The sequence below is a fragment of the Lygodium microphyllum genome, chromosome 26 (genome assembly GCF_053477565.2).
Source record: "Lygodium microphyllum isolate KBCC chromosome 26, Lygodium_microphyllum_v1.1.10, whole genome shotgun sequence".
NCBI classification, from domain to species: domain Eukaryota; kingdom Viridiplantae; phylum Streptophyta; class Polypodiopsida; order Schizaeales; family Lygodiaceae; genus Lygodium; species Lygodium microphyllum.
The window spans coordinates 58,928,937-58,943,133 of record NC_141160.1 but is presented as its reverse complement, the minus strand read 5'-3'; positions in this window follow the sequence as shown (position 1 = coordinate 58,943,133).

Here is a 14,197-nt window from a genome sequence, read left to right as displayed (position 1 = left end):
TTCATTTTTTACAAAGGAAATTGATGTTTTATGCAATTGGCTTCATGGATATTTGTTCCCATGGGATGATTATGCAGTATGTTGTTGTTTGCTATGAGTTTGATCATTTTATGCTCAGAAAATCAGAAAATCATGAGTGTTGTGATTGAAATTAATGGTGTAAAATTCGTAAAATACGCGAAATATGGGAAAATCGGATATTTTTTATATATAAATGGAAAATATAATAAGGCACACCAACTAAATTTGTGTTTCTGTTGCAAATGAACCTAAGGGCCATAGCCCACAACTCATTTTGTATTTTCAGTTATTTAATATTGCGGAAAATACAAGAAAAATAGGAAAAATGGAGAAAAATAAGGGAAAAATGGATTTTGAGTGCCGAAAATTAAGGAAAAATAAGAACCATGTTTGTGAATGTATGGGGGGTCTGAAGTATGAGGTTTAGCCTCAGTTCAGCCCTACCTTTATGTTTTAGTGAGTGTTTATTGTTTTTATACACACAAAAAATGTGGAAAATGAACCCTAAACCGATCAATAATGCACAACCTAAATGGGTGAAGGGGTAGAGTGTATAAAAGATGTTTAAATGCTGAATGAAATGATGAAAAACTTGCTGGTTTTTACGCATACCATTTAGGTTGGTCGATAATTAAAAATTAAGGATCTAGTAGCACGAGGGTTCCTCGGTGCTAGGTTCGTGCAACGCAGCAATTACGCGTCAGAGAAATTCATTGAAAGAATGCTTTTGCACTAAGCACAATGCTGATTTTTCTTTGTTTGAGCACGTGGACATTCAGAATTTGCATAAAGCATAAAATGATAAAAGATATCAGACAATGCCTCCTGGATGCATAGTACCACATGTATTCTCTAGATCGTGACCAACGTTGAGTGCGTAAGGTTGTCCTAAGCTATAGGCTAGGCATTGGGCCTAGGGGAAAGAAAGTGAGGAAGATGGTACATTCCTGGATACGATCAATTGGTACCTTGAGAGAACTATGTGTGATATTGTGTTATATATGTTTAGCGACGCATCGAGGGGCCAATCCCCAAGATGTAGGAGGGTCGTAGTGAGGTAGCAGCAGTCAGCCGTGGGAGGACCTCCTATGTTCGTACTTCGTGCTATTTTGCAATGTGTTGGGACCCCCTCTGAGGAGTGTTAATTGGGTTAGAGTTGGACTACGAGACATGATACAAACGCAAGATGTTTAGGAAGATGATGTATGTGTCATCCACGCTCCTGGCCGCGAGGCCGTGGGGTTGTTGAGCGCATGATAGAGATCCGGCTAGTGCATGAGCCAGTGCCAGCCCATTTTAGGTCCCATCAGTGGTGCGTCTGCCAAGAGACACTTATAAGTGGTGGTTTTCGGATCTAGGGTTTCTAGGGACCAAAGGGAAGTTGTTTTATGTCCTCTGACAAGGACCATCAGGCCGAAATCCAGAAAGCCGAACGTGCTGAGAGGGCTAGACGGCAGATAGAGATCATAAGCCGTTATTCTCCTCAAAGGAGTAGTCGAGTATGTATATACGAAGCAGTGGTCTTAGTCACCTAACTCCTCCACCTATTCCATTAGGTGCAGGAGGAAGCATAAGTTCTTCCTCTTCTCCACCAAGTTTACCCACTTCAAGTGGGGGTGTGAATCCATCACTTCAAGCTCCTATTGCTAATCCGATTGTCACCATGGCACAGCCTATTGCGATTCCTGTAGGGACGCCGAATTTACCAGCCTTAGGAGTTCCCTTGCCCATTTTTAATGGGTTAGCGGAAGAGGATGCAGAATTTCACATTTGTGAAGTTCAGAGATTGATGTTCAATTATCGCATCCAAGATGAGGGACATCTCATGATGTTCTTCAATATGACGTTAAAAGGAAGGGCTGCGGTATGGTACCACAGCATAGAGTCTGGAACCATAACCACCATTGATCAATTCTATGCAGCTTTCCAAGCGGAATATGCCCCTGAAAGAGGTGGCTAATATTGGTTGCGGGTTTTGAATGTAACACGTCAAGATCCTCACGAGAATTAAAAGCATATGCTAAGAAGTTGAAGGAAGTATTCCGTAAGTTGCAAACTTACATTCCCATTCCACCAGCTGCCCAATTGCAATACTTTTTGCATGGGTTGGATTTTAATATCCAAGTACAATTGAGTAGTGTGGCCTTGGCAGATATAGATATCGCTATTACGCGGGTAGAGGGAGTAGAAGCATGATTACAAATGGCCTACTCCTCTCGAATGAATGTTAATGGGGGTTTAGTATCTAACGGCAATCCAGCATTGACGAATGGAAGTCAAGGGATGCCTATGACTAACCCTGTTGGGAGAGGGAGTATGGTTTCGAATGTACCTTTATTATCGGCTCCTCCCAATGTGACTATGCCCATGGCAAGTCAGTTGGCTCCATCAAATGTTGGAGGCCAAGTTTCAAATTCGAATGTTGTTCATGTGGGTCAACAGCCAATGCCAAATCAGATTGTTAGGCCAATGGAACGACGGGTCGACGATCGAGGCTATGAGTCGAGTGCATCTAATGTCCTTGGCAAAGTTAAGGACATGATGAAGCATTATACCGATATGATCTCCGAGCAATATCGACAAATAGCCGTCGACGTTAATTTCTTAAAGAAGCAACAAAATTTGATAGGGAGTCGACGCCCTGAAGAAGGTGGACCCTCTAGATTCAGTTATAAATTGTGTGGTGGATAGCATTTTCCCAAAAATTGTCCAAATGTGAAATGTGACATTTGTGGGAAGTCGGGTCATCTAGGTGCTACCTATTGGAGTAAGATTGGCTCTCTCCAACAAGGGAGTAAACAACCGGGCCTAGTGAATCATAGAGCGCAAGGAAATAACTGCAGCAAAATGATGCACCTAGGAAAATATTACAAGGGGAAAAACAACTATAGAAGAGTTGCCACAAGGCAACGGAGTTAGCCTTATTGAGGCTGTACGAGTCCATGATCCTGAAACCTCTAACTTAAGAGCCGTGACAAGAGGCCAAAAGGCTAAAGAGGTTGACAAAGATAAGGAAAAACTAGTTGAGGCAAACCCTAAACAAGGGGATAAGGGGACGCAAGTCCAGAGTCCTAGCATGGAAGGGGGACCGCTAAGGCCGGTTGACAAGAAAGGCGACCCTAAGAAGGATGAGGAGTTGCCAAGAAAGAAGGCAAGAGCCAAGAAAGAAGCACCAAAACCGGTCCAAAGACCAAAAGAGAGGATTGTTTGGCAAGAAAAGAGAGCTTTGGCTACTTATCACGACTTTGATTTAGCAAGTTCTCTTTGCAAAGCTAAACCAGATGTGAATCTCTTGCAATTGATCAAATTATCTCCAGGAGTACACAAGGAATTTAAGAAGATCCTGCGTATCGGGTATATTGTAGAACCCTTGGATATAGCTCGAGTAGGGGAAGATTGGTTTGACCATGCTAAAAAGAACTGCCCTAGGGTTCCAGCTTATGTAGATGGAATATTAGTGGAACATGCCATTGTAGACACTGGATCCTCCTTCAATATCATGAGTTTAGAATTGATGGAGAGGATGGGTCTAGGCATCCAGAAAGACAGCTCCACCCTTCTGAGAATGGCTGATGATAGTCTCAGACAACCAAAAGGTTGCGTTATTAAGGTCCATGTTACAGTTGCGAGTGTAGAATGCTTCTTGGACTTTAGGGTGATAAGATTTGCAAGACATCCTAGCTATCGAGTTTTGCTAGGTAGGCCTTGGATTTTATGAATAGACTGTCAAGTCGATATACCCACCGGTCGAGTGGTTCTAGGTAGAGGTGCTAATCGAGTAATAGTCGATGCTTATCCTAAGTCTCCTCAAAGTGAGAGAGCTCCTTTATCTTTTACTAAATTAGAAACAGTAGACGATCCATCTGTTAGTGAGACATCATCCAGTGATGAATCTAAAGAGGGGTCCACTATAGAGGATATTTATTAGATAACTCTAAATGAGCCGATAGAGCCTCAAGATAGGATAAGAGATGCGGATGTGATTGAGTTAGACCTTGGTACATCGACTGATTCGCGGCCAATTAAATTAGGTTCTATGCTCAGTTCAGTAGAAAGGGAGGACTATGTGTCCTTGATTCAAGAATTCCACGATATCTTTGCTTGGAGTTATGATGAGCTAAGAGGCATTCCTCCCAGCCTGGTTGTTCATACTATTCCTGTAAAAGAAGGCAGTCGTCCTGTGCATCAGAAAGTAAGGCGTATGCCTTTTGAATTGAGGGACGGGCTGTTTGAGGAGTTGCAGAAGTTAAGGAAAGCTGGTTTAATCTTCCCTATACAACACACAGAATGGTGTTCACCCGTTGTTATTAGGAAGAAGAAAAACAACCAAATCCGACTATGTGTAGACTTTAGAGAGCTTAATAAGCAGACGGTTAAAGATTTCTACCCGTTGCCATTTATTGACCAGATTTTGGACCAGTTGGCGGGTAGGGAGATATATTCATTCATGGATTGCTTTGCGGGATATAACCAGATGGCAATTGCAGAAGAGGACAAGTTGAAAACAATTTTTATTACGGTCTTTGGTACTTTTGCGTACCATGTAATGGCCTTTGGTTTGTGCAATGCACTTGGATCGTGGCAACGAATAGCAGACAAGACCTTTGGTGACATCTCCCAAGATGAGTTGAAAGTATTTATTGATGACCTGGGGGCAGCCACTATAAGGGAAAGGATGTTGATTATTTTGAGAAAGTGCTTTGAGCACTGCAGACAATTTTATATCGCTCTTAACCCACTGAAGTGTGTCTTTGGAGTACCTTATGGGTTATTGTTGGGCCATGTGGTCAATTCAGTAGGGATAGCAACTAACCATGAAAAGATCAAGGTTATAGTTGCTATGAGCCCACCACGCACTCCGAAAGAGGTTCATAGCTTTCTGTCATCGATAGGGTACTATCGGAGATTTATAAATGCCTTGGCAGAAAGAACGTTGCCACTAACGAATTTATTATCCTATAATGTCTATTTTCATGGAGTGATGCTTGCAAAATATCATTCGAGGATGTGAAACAGGAGCTAGTAAAAGCACCTGTTTTAAAAGCACCTAAAAGAGGCGAGGTGCTCTATATACTTTTAGCAGCCACCATGCATAGTATTAGCTGCTGTTTAGCCCAAATATGGGAGGAAAAGTGGTATCATCCGATAGCTTTTGCTAGTCGGAAATTGGGCATTTCAGAGATCAATTATACCTACATGGAGAAGTTGTGTCTTGCGATGGTCTTTGGGACTAAGAAATTCAGGCACTACATCCTCTATGAAAAGGTAGTGTTTTATACGAAGGCAAAAGGGCTTAGATTTCTTATGAACAAGCTGCAGCCGCCTAATCGTTTGGCAAAGTGGTTAATCACTTTGCAGGAGTTCGATTATGAGATTAGGAGTAAGCCACCAAGGTTGCAGGGTATTGTGGAATGCCTCGTGGATTTCGGGGAGCTGAAAGAAACTTTGGCTGAAGGAAATGATATTGAGGAAATGTTTAAAATTGATACAGCTTCTATCCCATCTTGGTATGCTGCCATTACGCATTATCTATCAACAGGAGAGACGGGAGCTGGTTTATCAAAGTCTAAAAAGAGGAAAATCAAACAACAAGCGTTGAAGTTTTCTTTGATCGCAGGGACACTATATCGGTAAGGTGTTGATGATATCTATCATCGATGTGTGATGCCTGACGAGGTTCCTTTTATCTTGGAGGAGTGTCATGACTCTGCATGTGGAGGGCACTTTGTAGGACGGTTGACAGCGCAGAAAGCTTTAAGAGCTGGATATTGGTGGCCGTCCATCTTCCAAGATTCTTTTGAGTATGTAAAGAAATGTGATACATGTCAAAGACATGACAGTAGAGAAAATAGGAAATGCCCACTTACACCTATCATGGCTATCCTTCCATTTGAGAAGTGGGGCATTGATTTTGTGGGTCCTATTACTCCATCGTCCACTACCCAAAGAGGTATATTATAGTAGCCACTGATTATTTTACAAAATGGTCAGAAGCACGGGCGACGAGGTAGGACAATGCAAAAGAAACTGCTAGTTTCCTTTTAGAGCAGATTATCTGCCGCTTTGGTCCCCCGAGAGAATTAGTGTCGGACCATGGAACCCATTTTCTAAATAAGGTGATTGACAGAGGCTTGGAAAATCAAGCATAATAAAACTACTCCTTATAATCCGCAAGCAAATGGGTAGGTGGAAAGTACTAATAAACAGCTTGTGGGTATCTTGTCTAAAATAGTCTCTGAGAAGAAATGAGACTGGGACAAGAAGCTGTATGTGGCAGTATGGGCGTACAATACAACGTTCAAGCGAGCTACCGGCCATACTCCATTCAAATTGGTTTATGGGGAAGAGTGTGTGTTACCCCTTGAAATCGAATTGCCGACCATACGGTTTGCAATGAACCATTCTTTGGGGGATGAGGATTCCCTTTTTGAACATTTCACGACTATAGCCCACCTAGATGAGCTGAAGTTGCAGAGCTTACTACATCAGGAGGTAGCTAAACGTCGGATGAAGCAGTTGTATGACCTTAGAGCGAAGAGTTATACCTTTAAAAAAGGACAGTTACTCCTCTATTATGATGCGCGTAGGGAGCTGTTTCCAGCGAAGCTGGAACCTAAATGGGATGGGCCCTACAAGATTGTCAGGTTAGGGAAAAATAGGTCTATGGCCCTATTAGCTGATCTACAAGGAGTAGAGTTTAAAAATAAGGTTAATCTTAATAAGATTAAACCTTATTATTTCTAAGTCTGCTAATACAAAGAAAATGCATTGCAGGTCCATGCTAGGAATGATTTGAGACCTGCAGAAGAGCTTAAAGTCAGTTGATGGGTCGGTTAATCCCATATTTGGAGCACCCATATCTAGAGCAAAGATACCATCAGGGGAAGCTTATCTGGTGGAGCAAAGGATACAAAGTGATTGAGAAAGAGGACGGAACCTTTGTGTGGGAGATCAAAGTCTTCTGCCATCACTGTTTACGACTGTTGACGAGTATCCCTATTGAGTTCAATGAAGAAGGTGGGATGGAGCCGTCAGTTCATCCTCTCAACATGCTAAACTTTGATTACCATAATTACGAATAGAGGAGTTCGTGATGGCCACTGTGTAAACCCATTGTGGACGTATACATTATATTTTGATGGAGCGTCCAGGGGCCCTAATAAAAAAGGAAGTGTTGGAGTAGTAATCCGAGATTCCTGACATAGAGTTATGATGAAGTTAGCTACTTATCTCAGGGTAGGATTCACTAACAATATGGTGGAGTATAAAGCCTTGATTATGGGACTGCATATTGCCAAACAAGGTGGTATTCGTCGGTTGTTAGTAAAAGGGGATTCCCAGTTGATCCTGAATCAGCTAGATGGGACATACACAATGCGGAATCCCATTCTTTGTATGTATCATCGTACTGCTATGACCCTACTAGAGGAGTTTGAGAGAGTGTCTTTTCAATTGATTCCACGTTATTGGAATCAGTTTGCAGATTCATTGGCAAATCTTGCTTATGAGAAAGACCTCTTCTTCAATTGTGGTCCTAGTCTGGATATTGTGATCAATGATGAAACAGGACCCGGTCGCTTGTGGGGTATGTTATCAGAACATGCGATATATGGTAGACGATGGTTGATATGGGTGATGCAAAGAGTAGTCGAAACCAATCTACCATTATTATCCTAGACCCATAGGTTAATTCGACAACATGTTATGCGTACGCCTCTTGCTATATATGCAGGAGGGATGGGTCATAACCTTATGCATTTAGTTTAGGGCTGCGAGCTTGTTTTTCATCCTTGGAAGGAGTCCATCATTATATATCTGGATTCTTCCAGGGAAGGATGTGTAGGTGCTATTTTGTTTGATCTCGTTAGGCCAAGAGGGCCCGTGTTGCAAGGTTTTACTGTTTTATTTCGTTAGCCCAAGCGGGCCGATTAAGTTTGGTAGTGAAGTGCTTTATTTCATTAGGCCAAGAGGGCCAATCTGTTTTGTAGCATAAAGCTTTATTTCTTTAGGCCAAGAGGGCCGTGTGTCTGTCTAGTACGGGTGCTTTTAACCGTGCTTTGTTTTAGTCCTGTGCTTGACAGATTCCGTGGAGCTGGAGGGAGCCTTTGTCGCGGCATCGACGCTTCTTGTGGCCAGTCCAAGTGACATCTACCCTTTACGAGTACTGTGTTTTGTTGCTATATGTGTCTGTGTACTTGTGAGGGTTCCTTTTCTTTTTGGGAGACCGGCGTCCAAGGCATGAAGTCCCGAGGTTTAGGTTCAGTATGTTTGAGGGAGGTCGGAGTAGTCATTGCTCCTGTAAAGACATTGTCAAGCATTGAAAGACCTGTTTTAGACGGAAATCTGAGTGACCCTGTTCTGCTAGCCTGCTAGGCAGCCGTTCTAGGAGTTCTTGTTAGTTGTGAGGCAGTTAGAGAAGCCTGCCAGAAAAAAAAAAAGATGATAAAGGAAAAAAAACCCTGAATATCTTAAAGACAACAAATATATATACGGAGGTGTGTAAAAAGGGGTTCTAACCCCTATAAATAGAAAAGAAAATGGAAAAATCTTATAAGCAGTTGATCATTGCCTTGCGAGGGCCTGGTAGGTTTCTGGGGACGAGTCAAACCCAGGGCCGATGCCTTGTCTTCCTAGGGATGGCATCTTGCTGGAAAAGACGAAAGTTAGGAAGGTTGGAGCGAAAATGAAAGTGAGCGTCAAAAAAGGATTAAGTGTTGCCTTGCGAGGGCTTCGTAGGTTCTTGGGTACCGAGACAGAAACTGAGGCCAATGCCCTGTTCTCCCTGGGTCACTACACTCAGCTCCCTCCTATTTACATGCCCAAGTATGGAAAAATAAAAACCCTAAAAGAAGAAATGTGTTGAAAGAAAATACTTCTTGATCAGGCTATAGGAGTCCTCGCCTAGTAGGAGCTCCTAGTTGTGTTGTCTTTAGTTAGGTAGGTAGTTCAGACCACCACTTAGGGCAACCTCTTTGATAGTTCTTTTTAGTTTGGCCGTGTTGGAGCAGTCGGTTAATGAGTAGCTTGGGACCTTTTTTCAGATTATGCTAGGCCTACTCCTTGTGGATGTCATGCCTTGGTTCTGTCAAGGGGTAGGGTGAGCATTGTGCTATGTTTAATATATATCTCTTTTGTATCAGCTTGATGCTTCCTTTGGTTGTTTTGTGCAGATCTATTGTGGGATTCGACGGGCTGAGTCGCCCTTTCCCGTGGTCGCCAATGAGAGCGGAATTTTGATGCCGAGAAGTGCTTAAAAATAGCTAAAAATTACGAATATCAAGGGAAAAATATTCAACGTCAAAGGCGGCGGCTCGATCTAGGACGATTTTAAGCGTCAAAGTGCTCTAAGGACGCCCGTGCAACACTTGCGGAGTTTTAGTAATTTTTCCGTGTGCCTGTGCAAGTGACGGAAGTTGTCAGTCAATTCGTGGTCTCAAGACGGTCGCGTAGAATTTTTCCGGGCTCAAATCGGACGCCGGACACGGGAGATATGGCAAAACCCGAGAGGATGCCCAAAAAAGGGCTAGAAATGAAAGGGTGGCCAAGTTAGGGGCCAAAGGGGGTGCCTCTTGGTACCCCCCACCCTCAAAAAAACGTGAAAGGAGAGGGGGGCGGCGTGCAGATAGTGCACGCCGAAAAAAAACGGCCCCCCCCATGGATGAATTTTTTGCTGTGAGTCAGCCATAGCAATGGCAAGCCAGGGTTAATCCACTCCTTCTCCGCTCCATATCGCCTCCTCTCGCACGAAGAATGGTGGACTATAGAGAGAGAGAGAGAAAATCAGTCTTTCTCTCTCCTCCCTCTCTCTCTTCTAAGGGCAGATTCATGTGGTGAAGAAGAAGAAGAAGAATGGATGACGGATGCTTGTCCAATGAAGACCGGATTGCTCCGTGATTCAAGAGGAATGAAGATTGCTAATTGTGGGCTCTCATGAACATTAATGGCTGCTGGAAATCAGTCCCAAGACATGGCAAATAAAATCTCGCAACCCGCAAAGAACGGTAATTTCATTTTTTACAAATGAAATTGATGTTTTATGCAATTGGCTTCATGGATATTTGTTCCCATGGGATGATTATGCATTATGTTGTTGTTTGCTATGAGTTTGATCAGTTTATGCTCAGAAAATCAGAAAATCATGAGTGTTGTGATTGAAATTAATGGTGTAAAATCCGTAAAATACGCGAAATATGGGGAAATCGGATATTTTTGATATATAAATGGAAAATATAATAAGACACACCAACTAAATTTGTATTTCTATTGCAAATGAACCTAAGGGCCACAGCCCACAACTCATTTTGTATTTTCAGTTATTTAATATCGCAAAAAATACAAGAAAAATAGGAAAAATTGAGAAAAATAAGGAAAAAATGGATTTTGAGTGCCGAAAATTAAGGAAAAATAAGAACCATGTTTGTGAATGTATGGGGGGTCTGAAGTATAAGGTTTAGCCTCAGTTCAGCCCTACCTTTATGTTTTAGTGAGTGTTTATTGTTTTTATACACACAAAAAATGTGGAAAATGAACCCTAAACCGATCAATAATGCACAACCTAAATGGGTGAGGGGGTAGAGTGTATAAAAGGTGTTTAAATGCTGAATGAAATGATGAAAAACTTGTTGGTTTTTACGCATACCATTTAGGTTGGTCGATAATTAAAAATTAAGGATCTAGTAGCACGAGGGTTCCTCGGTGCTAGGTTCGTGCAATGCAGCAATTACGCGTCAGAGAAATTCATTGAAAGAATGCTTTTGCACTAAGAACAATGCTGATTTTTCTTTGTTTGAGCACGTGGACATTCAGAATTTGCATAAAGCATAAAATGATAAAAGATATCAGACAATGCCTCCTGGATGCATAGTACCACCTGTATTCTCTAGATCGTGACCAACGTTGAGTGCGTAAGGTTGTCCTAAGCTGTAGGCTAGGCGTTGGGCCTAGGGGAAAGAAAGTGAGGAAGATGGTACATTCCTAGATACGATCAATTGGTACCTTGAGAGAACTATGTGCGATATTGTGTTATATATGTTTAGCGACGCATCGAGGGGCCAATCCCCAAGATGTAGGAGGGTCGCAGTGAGGTAGCGGCAGTCAGCCGTGGGAGGACCTCCTATGTTCGTACTTCGTGCTATTTGGCAATGTGTTGGGACTCCCTCTGAGGATTGTTAATTGGGTTAGAGTTGGACTACAAGACATGATACAAACGCAAGATGTTTAGGAAGATGATGTATGTGTCATCCACGCTCCTGGCCGCGAGGCCGTGGGGTTGTTGAGCGCATGATAGAGGTTCGGCTAGTGCATGAGCCAATGCCGGCCCATTTTAGATCCCATCATTCGTGGCAAAGAATAGCTGACAAGACCTTTGGTGACATCTCCCTAGAGGAATTGAAAGTATTCATTGACGATCTGGGGGCAACCACCGTAAGGGATAGACAGTTGATCATTTTGCGGAAGTGTTTTGAGCATTGCAAACAATTTTGTATAGCTCTTAACCCATGAAAGTGCATTTTTGGAGTCCCTTATGGGCTCTTGTTAGGCCATGTGGTTAGTTCTGTAGGGATTGCGACCGATCTTGAAAAGATCAAGGTCATAGTTGCCATGAGTCTGCCACGTACTCCAAAGAAAGTGCATAGCATTCTGTCATCAATAGGGTATTATCGGAGGTTTATCGATGCCTTGGCAGAAAGAACATTGCCACTGACAAACTTATTGTCCTTTAATTGTCAATTTTCATGGAGTGATGATTGCAAAGTGTCTTTTGATGATGTGAACCAGGAGCTTGCCAAAGCACCTATTTTAAAAGCACCTAAAAGAGGCGAAATGTTCTACATATTTTCAGCAGCAACCATCTATAGTATTAGCTGATATTTGGCCTAAATTTGGGAGGAAAAGTGGTACCATCCGATAGCTTTTGCTAGTCGTAAGTTGGGCATATCAAAAGTTAACTACACATATATGGAGAATTTGTGCCTTGCGATGGTGTTTGCAACCAAAAAGTTCAGGCAATATATGCTTTATGAGAGGGTGGTTTTTTATATGAAATCGCAAGGGCTTCGATTGTTGTTGAATAAGTTACAACCGCCTGACCATTTAGCAAAGTGATTAATCACTTTGCAGGAATTTGATTATGAGATTAAGACATGGAAACTTTGTGTCTATTCCCTCGTGGTATGTTGCTATAACACACTATCTTTCTACGGGAGAGACTAGAGCTACTTTTTCAAAATCGGAGAAGAGGAAAATTAAATAGCGGGCATTGAAATTTTCCTTGATCGTAGGAACATTATATCGGCAGGGTGTTGATGATATTTATCACCAATGTGTGATTCCTGACAAGGTTCCCTTTATTTTAGAAGAGTGCCATGACTCCACTTGTGGAGGGCACTTTGCTGGGCGGTTAACAGCACAGAGAGCTTTAAGAGCTGGATAGTGGTGGCCATCCACCTTCCAAGATTCCTTTGAGTACATTAAGAGATGTGATACCTGTGAAAGACATGATAGTCGAGAGAATAGGAAGCATCCACTTGTGCCTATCATGGCTATCCTTCCATTTGAGAAGTTGGGCATTGACTTTGTGGGTCCTATCACCCCATCGTCTACTACTCAGAAGAGGTATATTATAGTAGCAATTGATTATTTTACAAAATTGTCAAAAGCATGAGCGACGAGGCAAGACAATGCAAAAGAGACTACCAGTTTCCTACTTGAGCAAATTATCTACCGTTTTGGTCCACCAAAAGAAATAGTATCCGACTGTGGAACTCACTTTTTAAATAAAGTGATTAAAAGTCTGATCGAAGCTTGGAAAGTCAAGCATAACAAGATGACCCCCTATAATCCGTAAGCAAATGGACGAGTCAAAAGTACCAATAAGCAACTTGTGGGTATTCTATCCAAGATAGTCTCCGAAAAGAAGCCGGACTGGGATATGATGACTAGAAAATCAGTGCAAATAAAGGCACAAAAATGTGCTCAACATGGAAACATCCTTTTCAAATTAACACTTTGCTTTTGTACCCCTTTGTTAAAATTTCAAATATGAAGCAATGTAAAATGTGTAGTCCAAAAGAGACACACTATAAAATATTGCTAGGGAAAGGAAAGGTCAAACCCTTTTGTCTCATTCCAAAAATTGAAGGGTCTTTAGACCTTAGCCAATGTATGCAACTTGATTTTATAATGCAAGAAAAGGAAAAGGGTGGTTGCAGCCGTGGGATTTGAGGAGGTGGGAGGTTAAGGTGGTTACACACTCTCTCTTCCTTTATCTTCTCCTCTCACGCTTCATTTCTCCCTCTCTCATTTTGGCACAACTCTCATCTTTATTGTTCTTGCTTCCCTCTCTTGTGCTCCTTTGCAAGATCTTATGGAGAGTGAGGAAGAGGAAGAGGGTGAGGATGGAAGAATTTCTCTCAATTTCTTGTGTGCCTTCCTCTTGTGTGTTTGGAGAGCATGGTTCTTGGTGAGAAGAAGGAGAGTTTTCTTGCACGTTTTCATGGTCAGCAAATATATTTGCAGTCTCTACCTAGCCGGTTCGTGGTTCAATTTGTGCCATGGCAGGGTGCTCTTCATTTGGTGCACTGGCCGAAAAAAGAGGTGGCTATGGAGCCTGCAAGAGAATGGGTTGCAGTTGCATTTTTGCCATGGAAAACTTGAATATTTACGAGCTGCATTCTTAGAGGAAGAGGATGGACCTACTTTGATGGGAATGTTAGTGAAGGTTTCAATAAGGATTGGGTAATGCCTTACAGATCGATCTTGCAAGCCCTTGAAGATAGCTGCGAGTACGGATGTAGTGGCAGCGTGCACAACAATGCTTATATAGAAGGTTTCCTGTGTGCTGACTTTGACAAGCTCAGAAATACAATGATGCGGCCATTACCTAGCACGTAGCACTTAAGTCTCTGCATATAATTCTATATTACTACTTCGGACGACCCTTTTAATCACTAGCACAGCCTCATCCTGGTCGCTAGTGCTTAGAGACAGAGAGTAGAGAGATAGAGAGAGCGCGAGCGCCCCCGTCACCATAGTTTTGATCCTTCCAATCTGCACTATCAGCTCCCATTTCTCTGGCTCGCATCAATGGCAAGATCAAACGCAGGAAGGATGTGGTCAAGTTCAAAGTGAGGCGCAAGAAGTACGTGTACACACTCTGTGTATTTGATACGGAGAA